General features: G+C 32.6%; 1 protein-coding gene across 2 annotated transcripts in view; it reads right to left on the bottom strand.

Annotated features, from left to right (window-relative positions):
• The window catches only part of LOC142351247 (uncharacterized), a 75504-nt gene that overhangs the window by 48021 nt on the left and 9093 nt on the right, over positions 1–18390 (bottom strand). The window lies entirely within an intron of this gene.

Below are 18390 nucleotides of genomic sequence, written 5' to 3'. Positions count from 1 at the left end.
TCCAGTGAACAAAATATTCGTTCTCAAGGAATAACTCATGTTTTTTTCATGTCTTCGAATATGTGTTTTCGAAAATTTCGATGAAATTTTGATTTTCTTTTTGAAATTTTACTAAACTTTGGGAGTCCTATGGCATAGACTCGCTAACTTAAAGTGCAATCGACTTCCTAATGTGCATTAAGTAACCCTATATAGTGCTTTGAGTGGACAGCTAATGGCTGCTAAGACTTTAAAATCAAATTTTCGAAATTTTGAACATTAACCGATATTAAACTTATTTCCATGAACAGTTAATCAGTCTCAGTAATGACAGGACCACCATCTTTTTACTGCAAGCAAAATTAATCTGTTAAGTGGTTTTATCTGATAACTATTAGTTTTAGGACTTCGATAACAAGAGTTTTCATAATTTCAAAAAAAACTCAGATTTTTGTTGTAATTTTGGTTCCCTTTGAAATCTTTTCCTATTATCCTAAAACTGATAGTTCCAATTGGCTTAAAAAAGACGCCCTATGGACCAGAGATAAAGTTTTCAGAGCAAAGATTATGGTTCAAATGGCTTCGTCACTATCTTCTTGAAATTTCGGCTGAATTTTTGTTGGTTTTTGCCTGTATTTGCCGTTGTTTTCATAATCAAAGGACATATTGTGATGTCTTATTGATAACATATTGGTGACAAACATCTTTAACTTCCCATTGAGGAATAACGTTGTGGATTTTTTGGATTTCGTTGAACGCTCTTGAACTTAATGGCTGTTAAGAATTTAAAATTAATTTTTTAGAATTCTTTTGGCCATCAATCAAACTTAATCCTATTTTCTTGAACTGTAAGTCAGTCTAAGAAAAAACTGGACCTCTTTTTTCTATTGCAACTAAGAGGAATCTGGTTAGCGGTTTTATCTGCTAACTATTGGCTTTAAAACTTCGATGCCACGAGTTTTCATAATTTTTTTTTAATCTTTGGATATTTTTTTTGTAATTTTGGCTAACTTTCATTTTTCTGCTCAGTATCCGAATATTGATAATTGCCCGTTGCTTAAAGAAGATTCTCAATTCATCGTAGATAAAATTTGCAGAGAAAAGTTTATGATTCATTTGGCTTCGACACTTTGTTGCACTTTTCTACAGAATTCTTTGGTTTTTCCTGCTTTTGTTGTTGTTTTCATAATCAAAGACTTATTGTGATGTCTTATTGATAACATATAGGTGACAAACATCCCTAAGTTCCCATTAAGGCATATCGTTGCGGATTTCGTTGAACGCTCTTGAACTTAATGGCTGTTAAGACTTTAAAATTAATTTTTTAGAATTCTTTTGGCCATCAATCAAACTTAATCTTATTTTCGTGAACTGTAAGACAGTCTCAGTAATAACTGGACCTCTTTTTTCTATTGCAATTAAGAGGAATCTGGTTAGCGGTTTTATCTTCTAACTATTGGCTTTATGACTTCGATGCCACGAGATTTAATAATTTTTTTTCTTATTTTTTGTATATTTTTTTTTTGTAATTTTGGCTAACTTTCATTTTTCTTCTCAGTATCCGAAAATGGATAATTTCCAGTGGCTTAAAGAAGACTATCAATTGATAGTAGATAAAGTTTGCAGAGAAAATCTTATGATTCAATTGGCTCCGACACTTTTTTGCACTTTTCTACAGAATTTTTTGGTTTTTGCCTGCTTTTGTTGTTTTTTTCATGATCAAAAGACTTATTTTGATGTCTTATTGATGACTTAAGACGACAAACGTTCTTATATACCTATAAGAGGAATAACTTTGCGTATTTATTGACTTCCACTGAGAGCTATTGAATTTAGTGGCTATTAAGACTTTTTAAAAAAATTTCTAAAATTTTTTAGAACACTAACCTTTATTGAAACTATTTCCATAAACTGTAAGTTAGTCTTATTATTAACATGAACAATTTCTTTTTGACTTCAAACAAAATAATCTGGTAAGCGGTTTTAACTACTAACTATTGGTTTTATGACTTCGATGCCAAGAGTTTTCATAAGTTCAAAAAAAAATTGAAGTCATATTGCTAAGAAAAGAACAACCCCATTGCTGTTAAAAAAGATATGAAATTTTAAAAAAATTACCAGGAACTTCTTTTTTATTGGGTATATTGGGTTCAACACTTTTCTTGCTCAATTGTTTCTGAATTTGCTGTTTTTGCTATTTTGTTACTTCTTCATGTAGTCATGAATTGCTGACTGGTCTCATAGGCTTCTAAGTAAGGAATAAACGAATGATCGTACTCAATGCAGTCAATTTTAGCGAACAGTATTGCCGTGCATGATTTTGTTCGTTTTCAAAAATTTTTACTGATTTTCAAACAGTTTTGTTCCTTTCGTCAACCTGTAACTTATTCTCATCATTGAGATGTTCCATCCAATTCATTGTAATTGAGAAACCATTTTTCCATTGATATCATGTCGTAACTGATGTTTTTTTGTTTGATGGACAATATGCTTTTTTATAAAAGTTTTGTTTTTTTTTTGTGTCAATATTTGTGTTTCTTATTCTCTTCTTTTAGCACATTCGCTAAAAAATTTATGTTTTTGCTCATTTTGTGGTTTGTTTTTTTCTCGTAGTCTTTCAATGACAGATCTTGTGAGCGCTGCAATGAGGGGTGGTGTTACGTATTTCAATCAGTTGTTTGATTCTTTAACGATTTTTTTGGACTCAACCTTCTATTTTATCATCATTAGGTTGACAATTAAGTAAAAAATGTAGATGAGCTTGGGTCGGAATATCATGTGCTAACGCACATTAACGAGCACCCTTGTTGTATAATACTCCCTTAGAAAAGTGACCCTAACATTGATTTTGATTAATCACCTCAATTAATTCTTTTTTGTTTTTTCATTATTGCGTAAAACTTAAGACTTTTTCTCCGATCTGTAAGGGTCTGTGAGCCAAAATATCTCTATAAGTAAGAAGGTTGACTTTCTAGGGTCGGAGCCAGATGAAGTTTGTTATGCACAGCAACCGATTTTCAAATCTAGGGTATACAAGCCATCAAGCAATCTAGCCCAAACTGAAATATAATGGTTATTTCAATCGCGAAGTATTTTAAAATTTCATTAAATAAATTAAAGAAAAACTACTGAATTGTAGAATCTGAAATTTAGCTAAGGTGGTTTGGGGCCTAAGCCTCTAAATCCTATAAGTTTCGAAAATAACTTCTATGTAGTGTTTTCGCTAAGTTAGCCCTCTCGGGAACTTTAATTCTTTTAAAGATCTACTGCCCTGACAAACTTTCATAGAAAACGGGCATAAGCGTATGCTAGCAAAAGTAAATTTACACCAGCCAACTTCGAGTACATACTCCTACAAAAATACATCAAAACACGCGAAAAGCTAGTTAGGAAGAGAATAGAGAGACTTTACTTTTCTATTTCGCAAAAAGTCTAAAGAAATCGCCTGGCTAAAACAAGTTCATCCCCAATTATTGTCAGTAACTTTCTAATTTGAGCTGCAAAATCTAAGCTTGATTAAAATTTCAAAATCCGTTCAGTTGAGACAAAGTCAGGACTGTCATTACTTATCGCGATCAATATTTGCTGAATATAGCACCTATCAGGTCCCAAATTGCTTAGCCGTAATTAATTACTTCTAATTTAAAAGGAAAAACAAGGTGAATACTTTTGCTATAATTTTGTAGGTTCTGCTAACTTTCGGACTTAAGATACTTAAGGCAAAAACTATTCAAACATTATATTTTTTGGTTTCCAAGTCACTTTATGCGTAACTAAGAGGTCATCACAGTGATTAAAATAATGGCTCTAGACAAAAATGCAAAACTATTTCTTTTTAATTTTTGTCGCCACTAAACGTCACTATTGCCACTTAATGACTTCATGGACAATGTGTGGTAATATATGTCAGGAGTTTTTCAAATTGGCAGCTCAATTCCGTTTTCTCCATTGTCCACTATTCAGTCACTATCGCCATTTTTGTCCACTATTTGTGCTTTAAAATTGGTTGGAAATTAAACTTTAGTCCAAACAAGAAGGCTCATTAATGTGCATTTGCACATAAAATTTTGACCCAGCTCATTCACGTTTTGATTTGTCTACCAAACGAGGAAGAGATACACAACTTTTAAAAATTCACATATCGTTCAACCAAGAACTAAGTGAAAAAATAATGCTGGGTTAGAGGGCCGACGAGACTTGACAAAAAGAGAGTAAACAAAAAAATCAAACAAAGGTAAATATTAGTTACGATTAAAACTCGATGTCTATATTTTTTAAAAAAACACTAGGTAGGAAATGGAAAGGGAGTCAGAAAAACCTGAACTGAGCAAATTAACCTCTACTTCATTAGATAAACTATGAGGCCTGTCAATAATGAGACTCTGTAACAGGTTGACAACGATGAGCAAAAAGGGCAAAGTTCAAAAATAGGCATTCAATTGTGAAGAAAACCAATTAGAATTGGATGAAACAACTCTTATCTTCTCGGCTGAGTGAAAAGTTTAACTTACACTTCATACGAAGTAATTAAGAACCGTCATTGTCCTATGTTGTCAGACAACTAATAAAACGCCGAAAAAGGAATAAAAATAAAATAAACAGAACAGCAGTGTCTCAACCGTTAAAACCACAAGCTATTTTTGGAGAACAAAAATATCTTCAATTGTGAATTTTTTCAACGCCAATTAGGCCAAGCCATTAGTGTGCAATGGAAACAAAAAACGCTCAATGGTGAAATTTAAATCAATATTATACTTGGATATCGGTCAAAAGAAAGAGAATGCAACTTCGTTACAGAGACCAAGCAACAAAATTGACAGAAATAATACAAATTTGACAACGCTCGAAAATCCACTATTTCTTTCAAATATATTTCAAATTTCAAAAAAAGAAACACATTTCCGAGGTAAAACAAACAAATTAACTCGCAACTCCTCAGGAAGCCATTTTTTTAATAGTACGACCGAATCATGGGATTACAAAAAAAAACAAATGTGGACAGAACTCAAAATACGAACAAACTAGGAACAATTTATCAGTGTTGAAGCCATTAATAAGAAAACAATTAAAAATTTAAATTTGACAGAAAATATTTATGATTTTTTGCTTTGGCTTCCTTTGATTTTAATTGCTTTTTCTTTGCAAAAAGTCTCTTTGTAAAGTACATCAAAAAGAACCACAAAAATTGACAAGAATTGAAAACTCTCGAACTCCTCAAGAAAACTGATCTCTGAGCTCTAAAGACATCAGTCACAACGAAAAAACATCAAAAAAATCTTTTGGACTGAAAAAAGGTTGATGAGTTCTGTAACTGATGAGACTAACTTTCTTGTTGAGGACCAAGCAGAAAATGTGACGTACAAAAATAGTTTCAGTAGAAAGTTAAATGAATGTCATTAACAACGCTAGATATAAACAGAAATCAGTATATGGTTTCGTTTAAACAAATTCGGTAGCATTTAAGGCCTTTAATTTTCAAGAAAACGCCGTACGACAACACAAAAATGACAAGATTTAGAGGCAAAAACAAAAAGAAAAACGAAATAAGTTTTTAGAGAGAATGGTTTCCCGGCCGTTTAAACTATAAGCTGTTCACTCAAACTTCTGAAATTTTTCTTTTCAAATTCGCTCAATGCCACTTTGTGTTGTTACGAAAGTGATAATTTGAAGAGGAAAAATTGTAAACAAATTTGGGAAAATATGCGAGATTCACAAACATTTTAAGAAATTTTGTAATAAGGAAGCCAAGAAACCATTAGTTGAAAACAAGACCACTCTAAAAAGTGAACTTACTTGACTTGAAATAAGTTTTGCCTTGTGTTCAATAAGACTTAGCTACATGTGGACAAAATAATTTAAAAATGGCAAAATTCAAAGTTTCAATAACTTTTTCTTAAAAAAACACTTAAAGCCATAACTGGCACTCAGAGTCATAAGAGGCACCAGGTAAAACCTGAAATCAACGTAAAGGTTCATTTATAGCCCTTAAAGAAACCAATTAGATTTTCGATTAAGAGGAGGAAGTCTTGAGGCTGCCAAAAATGATAAACGAGAGCAAGACAGAAGAAATTAGTTAAAAAATACGAAAGCACATTGTCGAAGCCAATAAAATTATGAGCTTTTGTGAGAACACATAATATAAATTTACTTGGCCGCTTTTTGTTGTATATAGAATTGCTCATTATTTTAACTTTGATTAGAAATCGTTATCGTCAGTAACTCTCATAAAAAAACAAAATCTGAAGAAAAAATAGAAAAAGATGGCACCTCAACATAATACAAATACTTTTTGATTATAAGAATCCAAGATGAGTCCCAATTTATCGCTGAGTTTGCTGCGCGGCCAACAAAAACAGTTATTAATTCCATATGTTTACAAAAAAGATCTTAAAAATGTTAAATTTTTCAATAAAAAAACAAGTGATGCTCTTTGTATAATTATTGAGTTCTTTTTTCGCGGGACTCTCAAATTTTTGATCCAAGAAGACTAACATAGGAAGCAAAACACAAGAACACAAGAAACTAGCATTCTCTGGCGTTTGCAAAGACTATTAATGTGGATGTTAGGTCTAAATTTTTTGCATATTTAAACAAACTGGAGTAAAAAAGCGTATTTGCAGCCATTTCTGATTTGAAAAGTCTGAAACTCAAAATTGAGCAATGACTTCGAAACATTTTGGGTTGAGCCCACTCTACCATACAAAAAAATTTCTTCACTGCTTGTGAATGTTTCATATAATCCTGAGGAAACTAAAATTGACATCTTTCTCGAAGAATTAGCATTGCAAATAGATTATGGAATAACAAAAAAGCAAAATTTTTTTTTACTTGTCGATTTCAAATTAAATTACCTTAACCCCAACGAAAGAAACAAAATGGACACAATTTGTGTACCTTATGCTCTATCACTGGTCAACAAAATACCTATAAAGGGAAAAAATCTGATTGATTTTGTAATCAAAAATGATGAGCTGCCTCATTCCAATGTTTTTATTTGTGAACCGCCCATTATATTGGATCACAAAGCTATTGCAATGATGACGAATGTAACTATAAAGCCAATCAACAAACCTCCTCTATCCTTTATTGTAAAACCAATAGCTTTGCCAACAAAAATGACACAAATTTCTCCAATAATACGCAAAATGTCAATACTGAATTCCGTCTGTTAATCATAAAACTTTATACTTCAATATTTCCCTGTAAAAATAAAAATAAAAAATTCCTTTTAACTCCACTTTCGACGAGCTTGCTAATGATACCAGTCTCAACTCTCTACGGTGAATATATCGATGGGCCGAAATTGACTAAACAAAAAAAGAGAATAAACCCATTTGAATATATAGTTCCTCCCCCCACGCGTGGGTCGGAACAATAATACGAATAAAAAGTTTAATTCAATTTCCAACTAACACTACTTTTATTTGAGCGCAACGTGGTGACTTTGAGCGCAGCTCATTTCTATTGAAAAGCGCTGGGCTCAAAGCGCAAACAGTTCTATTCTATCTTTGCGCTTTTCTATTGAACAGTTGATCTCTTCACAGCTATAATGACTTTCTAATTTCATTCTTTTTTCTGCATTCATACTCTGGCTAAAACAAAGCTTCTCTCTGATTTATTCTCAACCTGATTCATTCTCTCTCATATATTCTCAAATTCTACCACCGTTTGTTCTATCCATAATCAAAAATAAATCCCATCAAAATTGAAACTCTCTCAAGAAGCCTTCATGAAGTTCAATCGAGAGCAAATGTATGATTTATACAAGCAAATCTATTAAAAATTAGAACAGAAAGAAAAGTTTATAGAAGATTAAGTTACTTCTGTCGACCAAAAATTATCCAGCCGTGGGAGCAACGGGGCAAGTTCTAGTAGCACCACGCAAGTATCATTAGAGGAACAAATGGTAAGAACGTTCCCAAAAATAGAAACTCCCCGGATGCAAAAAAATTTATTTTGCGGAGTAGCATTATCGGAAAGTTAGAAACCGAAAAAAATTTTCCTACCGATATAACAGTTAATGCATATAGGGGCTCGACGACAATAGAAAAATTGGAATTACTGAAAGATTTTCCATAGACAAAAATGAAAACAGTAATATTGCAAGATGGGACAAACAGTTTTTTCTAATTCGAACGCAAACCCAGAGATATATTTAAACAATACAAACAGCTGGTAAAATTATGTAGGAAGATATTCTATCCAGACAACTTTTACATGGTGATAGTATTCCCGATGAAAAAAACAAGAGCGAATATGGCAAAAAACAGGATGTATGATGAGTTCAATGACTTAGACAAAACTTACTAAAAAAATGATCCTGATATCAATATTTTGGATTTCAGTAAATCGATTAAAGAGATCGGAGCAAAAACAGATAACAGTGGTCGTGAAGTCTTTTTGTAAAGTACATCAAAAAGAACCACAAAACTTGACAAGAAATAAAAACTCTCGAACTCCTCAAGAAAACTGATCTATAAGCTCTAAAGACATCAGTCACAACAAAAAAAATCAAAAATATCTTTTGGATTGAAAAAAAGTTGATGAGTTCTGTAACTGATGAGACTAACTTTCTTGTTGAAGACCAAGCAAAAAATGTGAGGTACAAAAAAAGTTTCATTAGAAAGTTAAATGAATGTCATTAATAACGCTAGATATAAACAGAAATCAGTAAATCGTTTCGTTTAAACAAATTTGGTAGCATTTAAGGCCTTTAATTCTCAAGAAAACGCCGTACGACAACACAAAAATGACAACATTTAGAGGCAAAAACAAAAAAACGAAATAAGTTTTTAGAGAGAATGGTTTCCCAGCTGTTTAAACTATAAGCTGTTCACTCAAACTTCTGAAAATTTTCTTTTCAAATTTGCTCAATGCCACTTTGTGTTGTTACGAAAGTGATAATTTGAAGAGGAAAAATGTAAACAAATTTGGGAAAATATGCGAGATTCACAAGCATTTTAAGAAATTTTGTAATAAGGAAGCCAAGAAACCATTAGTTGAAATCAAGACCACTCTAAAAAGTGAACTTACTGGACTTGAAATAAGTTTTGCCTTGTGTTCTTTAAGACTTAGCTACATGTGGACAAAATAATTTAAAAATGGCAAAATTCAAAGTTTCACTAACTTTTTCTTGAAAAAACACTTAAAGCCATAACTGGCACTCAAAGTCATAAGAGGCACCAGGTAAAATCTGAAATCAACGTAAAGGTTCATTTATAGCCTTTAAAGAAAGCAATTAGATTTTCGATTAAGAGGAGGAAGTCTTGAGGCTGCAAAAAATGATAAACGAGAGCAAGACCGAAGAAATTAGTTGAAAAATACGAAAGCACATTGTCGAAGCCAAAAAAATTATGAGCTTTTGTGAGAACACATACTATAAATTTATTTGGCCGCATTTTGTTGTATATAAAATTGCTCATTATTTTAACTTTGATTAGAAATCGTTATCGTCAGTAACTCTCATAAAAAAACAAAATCCGAAAAAAAATAGAAAAAGATGGCACCCCAACATAATACAAACACTTATTGATTATAAGAATCCAAGATGAGTCCCATTTTAGCGCTGAGTTTGCCAACAAAGACAGTTATTCATTAACTTTCTAATTAACTTCACAGCTAAAATGACATTCTAATTTCATTCTTTTTTCTGCATTCATACTATTGTTAAAACAAAGCTTCTCTCTGATTTATTCTCAATTTGATTCATTATCTCTCATTTATTCTCAATTTGATTCATTCTCTCTCATTTATTCTCAAATTTTACCATCGTTTGTTCTATCCATAATCAAAAGTAAAACCCATCAAAATTGAAACTCCCTCAAGAAGCCCTCGTGAAGCTCAATCGAGAGCAAATGTATGTATTATACAAGCAAATCTATTAAAAATTATAACAGAAAGAAAAGTTGATAGAAGATTAAATTGCTTCTGTCGACCAAAAATAATCCAGCCGTGGGAGCAACGGGGCAAGCTCTAGTAGCACCACGCAAGTATCAATAGAGGAACAAATGGTAAGAACGTTCCCAATAATAGAAACCCCCTGGATGCAAAAAAATTATTTTGGGGAGTAGCATTATCGTAAAGTTAGAAACCGACAAAATTTTTCCAACCGATATAACAGTTAATGCATATAGGGGCTCGACGAAAATAGAAAAATTGGAATTACTGAAAAAATATTCAGAGACAAAAATGAAAAAGTAATATTGCAATATGGGACAAACAGCTTTCTCTAATTCGAACGCAAACCCAGAGATATATTTGAACAATACAAACAGCTGGTAAATTTATGTCGGACAAAATTCAATCCAGACAACTTTTACATGATGACAGTAATCCCGATGAAAAATACCAGCGCGAATATGGCAAAAAACAGGATGTATGATGAGTTCAATGACTTAAACAAAACTTACTACAAAAATGATCCTGATATCAATATTTTGGATTACAGTAAATTGATAAAAGAGATCGGAGCAAAAACAGATAACAGTGGTCGTGAAATTGATTTTTGATTTAACCGACTACGACAACAGCGAGTACAATAAACTGTATCACGACAATGTTCACCTAAATTATCGAAGTGGGATTCTTTTTCTAAAAAACCATATAATGCGAACTCTATTAGACATTTCCGATGGTCTGATCTCCAAAACCTTAGAGACACATCCTACTTATGCCAATACGGCAAACACTTTCATCTCTAACAATTCAAGCTATAAGAAAAATTCGTCGAGAAACCCTTCTTTAAACACGCAGTACTCTAATACCTCATATTCATATCCATACAACAACAATGCTTTCTATAGATATCCACTTTACTAACCTGAGCTATTTTGAGGTCAGAAATGAGCAGAAAATTGTCGAACCCCTCAACAAGAAACAATATTTGCTCATTTTGGTTTCCTTGTTGTTGTTTGAGGCCTTTCTTCGTCCCGCGTCCCTGACAACAGTGGGGCAGCCACTATGGGCAAATCTGAATTGTAAAAAGTTTCTCTATTCATTAAAAAATTAAATGCCTTGCTCAACGATGTAGCGCTTTGGTATAGAAAAACTGAAGATCAATTATGCATCTTTCAATTAAGTTGCCGTAGTTTAATCAATAAAAGAGAGAGAACAACTGAAAAAGATGTTAAGAGAATGCTCAAAAAATACTGTATTTGCTTTTACGGAAGCATGGTTGAATAAGGAAGATGATATTAATCTATGGTGCATAGACAACAATTACTATTCTTACTTCAGATGTGACCAAATTTTTGAAAAGTCAAATGGAGTGGCGTAATGCTGCTAATCCCCAAATTTTTTTTTTCAATCCAAAAAACCGTAATGGTTTTCCAAAATTGAGCAATGACTTCGAAACATTTTGGGTTGAGCCCACTCTACCATACAAAAAAATTTCTTCACTGCTTGTGAATGTTTCATATAATCCTGAGGAAACTAAAATTGACATCTTTCTCGAAGAATTAGCATTGCAAATAGATTATGGAATAACAAAAAAGCAAAATTTTTTTTTACTTGTCGATTTCAAATTAAATTACCTTAACCCCAACGAAAGAAACAAAATGGACACAATTTGTGTACCTTATGCTCTATCACTGGTCAACAAAATACCTATAAAGGGAAAAAATCTGATTGATTTTGTAATCAAAAATGATGAGCTGCCTCATTCCAATGTTTTTATTTGTGAACCGCCCATTATATTGGATCACAAAGCTATTGCAATGATGACGAATGTAACTATAAAGCCAATCAACAAACCTCCTCTATCCTTTATTGTAAAACCAATAGCTTTACTAGCAAAAATGACACAAATTCAAATTTCTCCAAAAACACGCAAAATGTCAATACTGAATTCCGTCTGTTAATCATAAAATTTTATACTTCAATATTTCCCTGTAAAAAACAAAAAAAAAAATCTTTTTAACTCCACTTTCGACGAGCTTGCTAATGATACCAGTCTCAACTCTCTACGGTGAATATATCGATGGGCCAAAATTGACTAAACAAAAAAAGAGAATAAACCCATTTGAATATATAGTTCCTCCCCCCACGCGTGGGTCGGAACAATAATACGAATAAAAAGTTTAATTCAATTTCCAACTAACACTACTTTTATTTGAGCGCAACGTGGTGACTTTAAGCTGAGCGCATTTCTATTGAAAAGCGCTGGGCTCAAAGCGCAAACAGTTCTATTCTATCTTTGCGCTTTTCTATTGAACAGTTGATCTCTTCACAGCTATAATGACTTTCTAATTTCATTCTTTTTTCTGCATTCATACTCTGGCTAAAACAAAGCTTCTCTCTGATTTATTCTCAAGCTGATTCATTCTCTCTCATATATTCTCAAATTCTACCATCGTTTGTTCTATCCATAATCAAAAGTAAATCCCATCAAAATTGAAACTCCCTCAATAAGCCTTCATGAAGCTCAATTGAGAGCAAATGTATGATTTAGAAAAGCAAATCTATTAAAAACTAGAACAGAGAGAAAAATTTATAGAAGATTAAGTTACTTCTGTCGACCAGAAATTATCTAGCCGTGGGAGCAAAGGGCAAGCTCTAGTAGCACCACGCAAGTATCAATAGAGGATTAAATGGTAAGAACGTTCCCAATAATAGAAACCCCCCGGATGCAAAAAATTTTATTTTGGGGAGTAGCATTATCGGAAAGTTAGAAACCGAAAAAAAATTTTCCTACCGATATAACAGTTAATGCATATAGGGGCTCGACGACAATAGAAAAATTGGAATTACTGAAAAATTTTCCAGGGACAAAAATGAAAACAGTAATATTGCAAGATGGGACAAACAGCTATCTCAAATTCGAACGCTAACGCAGAGATGTTTTTGAACAATACAAACAGCTGGTAAAATTATGTCGGAAAAAATTCAATCCAGACAACTTTTACCTGATGACAGTAATCCCGATGAAAAATACAAGCGCGAATATGTCAAAAAAAGATGTATGATGAGTTCAAAGACTTAAACAAAACTTACTACAAAAATGATCCTGATATCAATATTTTGGATTACAGTAAATTGATAAAAGAGATCGGAGCAAAAACAGATAACAGTGGTCGTGAAATTGCTTTAACGGACTACGAGAACAGCGCGTACAGTAAACTGTATCACGAGAATTTTCACCTAAATTATCGAAGTGGGATTTTTTTTCTAAAAAACCATCTAATGCGATTTCTATTAGACACTTCCGATGGTCTGATCTCCAAAACCTTAGAGACACATCCTACTTATGCCAATACGACAAATACTTTCATCTCTAACACTTCAAGCTATAAAAAAATTTTGTCGAGAAAACCTTCTTTAAACAGGCAGTACTCTAACAACTCATATTCATATCCATACAACAACAATGCTTTCTATAGATATCCACCTTACTAACCTGAGCTAATTTGAGGTCAGAAATGAGGAGAAAATTGTGAAACCCTCCATATGATCAACAATAAACAAAGTTTGCTCATTTTGGTTTCCTTGCTGTTGCTTGAGGCCTTTCTTCGTCCCGCGTCCCTGACAGCAGTGGGGCAGCCACTATAGGCATATCTGAATTGTAAAAAGTTTTTCTGTTCATTAAAAAATTAATCGCTTTGCTCAACGATGTAATGCTTTGGTATAAAAAAAGTTACATATCCATTATGCTTCTTCCAATTAAGTTGCCGTAGTTTAGTCAATAAAAGAAAACAATTGAAAAAGATGTTAAGAGAATGCTAAAAAAATACTGTTTTTGCTTTTACGGAAACATGGTTGAATGAGGAAGATGATATTAATCTATGGTGCATAGACAGCATTTATTATTCTTGCTTCAGATGTGACCGAATATCTGAAAAGTCAAAGGGGGTGGCGTAATGTTGCTGATCCCCAGAATTTTTAATCCAAAAAACCGTAATAATCTTCCAAAATTGAGCAATGACTTCGAAACATTTTGGGTTGAGCTCAATCTACCATACAAAAAGTTTCCTTCACTGCTTATGAATGTTTCATATAATCCTGAGGAAACTAAAATTGACATCTTTCTCGAAGAATTAGCATTGCAAAGAGATTATGGAATAACAAAAAGCAAAAAATTTTATTACTTGGCGATTTCAAATTAAATTACCTTAACATCAACGGAAGAACCAAAGTTTACACAATTCTTGTACCTTATGATCTATCACTGGTCAACAAAATACCTACAAGGGGAAAAAATCTGATTGATTTTGTAATCAAGGATGATGAGCTGCCTCATTCCAATGTTTTTACTTGTGAATCGCCCATTACATCTGATCACAAAGCTATTGCAAAGATAACGAATGTAACTATGAAGAAAGCAGCCTCCAAGAATAAAAAATTCTTCGACAAATCAAAATATTATTAAAATTTTTACCTACAAGAACTGGATGCACATTGATTGGGATGTTCTTTAAACAGCATCTGACGCTGAAGACATGTATCGTATCTCTTAGAAAATTTTGACTAAAGTGATCCGCTATCGCGCCCTTCTAAAGCGGTCCTCATACGGACTGAAAAATCGAAAATTAAACTTGAGAGCAACGACTTCATAAAGAGCATCTTTTAAAACAGCAGATTCAGAAAAAACAAAATGGAATTTTGAATACAACTCAAGAAACTCTACCAAGTTCCGCCAAAACATCTTCTACCTCAACATCTGTTTTGATGATGTTATTACTGATAACTACAAAATGGCCCAATTTCTCAACTAAAATTTTTCTAAATTAGGTGATTACATTGGAAGCGTCTGCAACTTTTTTCCCACCAACCATAGGACATCTGAAAAGAACTTTGATTTTAGATTCTTAACCACAAAAGAAGTCCTAATGACTCTAAAAAATTTAGACTCGAACAAGCTATCAAGTCCTTCAGATATCTCATCATGGGCTCTTAAAGATGGCTTTTTCTTTTTAGCTGATCCAATTAAATTGCTTTTTAACCAATTTTTAACTGAAGGAAAATTTCCTGAAGATCTTAAGAAGGCTGTTGATACTCAAATTTTTAACAAAGGAGAAAACTCTTTGCGTGGGAATTACGGACCCATATCAATTGCAAGCTCACTAGCAAACGTTTTTGAGAGTTTGCTTCGTGAGCAAACTTTAGAATATATTGGAAAGTTTGGGTTGCTTTCCAATACCCAATTTGGTTTTCGTAACACAGTGTCATCGATTGACGCCTTTGTATACTGTACTGAAATTATAAGGTACCATATAAATAAAAAATATTTTTTTCACTGCAGCTCTACTCGATCTGTCTAAAGCTTTTGATTCGATAAATCACAAGATCCTTCTTCATAAACTGCATGATATAGGATTTTCCAAAAATGCCCGAAACATAATAGAAAGTTATCTATCACACAGGCTACAAAAATCATAATGAATCATGTCGAATCCGATTGGATTGGGTTATATCAAGTTGTCCCACAGGGAACAATATTGGGTCCCCTTCTTTTTAACCTGTACAATAATGTCTTGAACAAACAAATACCTGCTAATACAAAAATAATTCAATACACCGATGATACTATCAATCTTACATACAATACGGACCTAAAATTAGCAACAAATAATCTTGAACAATCCTTAAAAAATATATCTGAATATTACGAAAAACACCGTCTTATTCTCAATCACTCAAAAACTGAATTTATTACATTCTCAAAAAAATCAAATCTAGAAGAAACCAAAAGAAACAATCTGTTAATTGGTAATTACAAAATACCAAAAGTCAATTGCGTAAAATACCTCGGAATTTGTCTTGATTGTACTTTTCAAGAATAATTTAAACACGTATGACGCAAAACGACTACAGGGATAAAAACATCAAAACGTATTTCACGCCCGTTCCCTGAGCAAACAAGACTACTAATCCCGAATGCCTTAGTGATAAATCATTTACACTATTCAGGGGTTTTTCTGGCCAGCTCAAAACTCAGTTGCTTTATTAATTTGGAGAAACAATTGAGCTGGGCTGTAAAGACGTGTTTCAATCGCAAAAAATACGACAGTTCTTCTGATCTAAAACTAAAACATCAAATTCTGCCGATAAAAATTTTCTTGGAATACAAAGTACTAACTTATTTTATGAAATTTACCAGTAACCAGCTTCCAATTTTCGAACAACTACACTTACCAACATCAAATCTACGCTACAGCCAGCGAACCAAAATATACTGCTTCAATCACAAAATAAACTCATCTACTAGAAAACTCTGTCCTGAATATCGGCTCAACCCTTCATAATAAATTTATTAACGTGAGTTTTCTTAAAACATAATTGAAATGGATGCAAGACCAATAGTTCTAAAGAAGCATCTTAAAATGTTTTTCTTTCATTTCTTTAAACAAAACTCAACTGATTGCGACGGCAAGGCATCATGGAAAAGTTTTAAGTTTTCATAGTACCATTGTCTCGAATTTAAACCCGAATATATTTGGTTTGTTTCATTTATACTCTGACCTACACTGACCATTTAGTTGTTTGCTATCAATAATTTAATGAGAATTCAATGTGTTTTTTTCCAAAAGACAGCAGCCGTTTAGTCAATTTCAAATTTCCGATTTGCAATGATTGATCCGTTGGGAAGAATTAGAACTGAGCGGCAAAATGGAGGGGCTTGTAAATCTAAATAATGAAAAATTACCTTATGACTCGAAGCTTTTTTCGCTATGAATGGACTTATACGAAGCAAATTAACTACTCTTCTTCCTAAAAACTTTTTTAAAATTTGTTTAAAAAAGTGGGAAAATTTCTTTAAAAACCTGCCAACATTCAAAACACTCTCTAACCAGTTGTTCCAAAAACTTTAGCACCGGAAATTTTCAGTCCAGACCTTGCAAAATAACACTTAAAAAAAGTAAAGTCGACTCAAGTGTTTCGGAAAATCTGAGCTTTATTAAAAACGTCGTCAGGACATAAAACAAAAAATTTCAGACTCAATAGTTGTTTGAGCGCCAGAAATAGAAAACAGTGTAAAAAACAACTCTATCCAAAACAAAATTTGGAAGAAGTACTTAAGGTCAGATAGAAGCAATCGCAAGCGGAACAGTCCGGTGAAACAATGTTTTTAATGTTGAGGCACCACAACAATTACTATGTTAATTATTTAGTTAGCCAATTTTTTTTCTAACTTTCTATCAGGAAGTTAGCGACATAGCAAAGAAGCAATGAATCAGCCTACAGTCATTCTGTTTTTTGTGAACGGCAAGTACTCTGTTCATTTTTTAATTTACACAGGCTAGTTTTTGGTATTTGTGCAATATTTGCTTCATGAAAACAATATGTTAAGCTTAACTCCCACCAACAAGGCTTGTTCCATCTGCAATTCAAAGTTCCGCGTACGTACTTGTAGTTTTTAATTTGTGAAGAGAGTTGGAACCACTATTGTAAGTGAGATTTGCGGTAATTACCAACAAATTTGCTGGTATAAGGAGCGTGTATACTACTGTCTTGTTACAAGTTGTAATCTAAAACGTATGAAATTATGCTGCAAACTTTGTGCATGAGAAGTTTTTCAGACTTTGCAGGATAAACTTAGCCTGCTTGAACTCAATAACATCAATTTTTTATCGTAATGTGGATAAACTTCGCATAGAGAAAATTAAAATTCACTTGATAATCAATTGAAATTGGGCTTTACTATTGATAAACGTTGGTTCAGCATTGAAATTCTCCGAGATTTAAGTCAGTGTATGAAACTGTTATTTTCAAAGTTGAGAACTACTTAAGAATTAATGACAAGATTTTATCCCCTCATTTTTGTCCTATCGAGCAAGACAATTCAATTCATACGTGACAAGCTATGACATTAAATTATTTTAAAACAAAAAAATGGAGGGGAGAAAAGAAGTGGTACTTACTAAAAACTTAAAAAAATCAATTGAAACAAAAAATCAATTGAAACAATTGACCTAAGCCAAATAACAAATCTTGAGTCACGCTTAAATGTTAACATCTTATCTCATTATACATACTTTGTATTTATTCAATTTGTTGCAATCAAGTTTTGTTTTCCATATATCAACGAAACTATAGAAGAAGGTGTTATTTTGGATGCTCATCTTTTTTATCTTCTTGGTTTTTTTAAAATAAGTTCAAGAAAAAGACAAAAGCTGCAACAAAAAATGGTGAAGTTATTCTTACTTACGTAAAACATCACTGGCATAAAGCGGATTTTCGTAAATGGGTAAACAGCTTCAAAATATACAAGTAATTTTCTAAGGCTTGGCGTGCGGCGTTTGTCCAAGTTTTAAGTCACTTCCGTTCGTTCTATTTGTTTCCATTGAACTGGATTTTACCATCAAAATTTGAGTAGTAAAGAAATTTATATTTATGATTTTCTTGTTTCTATTTGAAAAACATGTCTTTTTTTTCAACTAAACCTGCTCAATTTGTAAAACAAGCATTGATTTTAAA

The sequence above is a fragment of the Convolutriloba macropyga genome, chromosome 12, assembly GCF_964194025.1.
Source record: "Convolutriloba macropyga chromosome 12, txConMacr16.3, whole genome shotgun sequence".
NCBI classification, from domain to species: domain Eukaryota; kingdom Metazoa; phylum Xenacoelomorpha; order Acoela; family Convolutidae; genus Convolutriloba; species Convolutriloba macropyga.
Note: the sequence above shows the minus strand (reverse complement) of the source record. Positions and strands in the feature narration are given on the sequence as shown.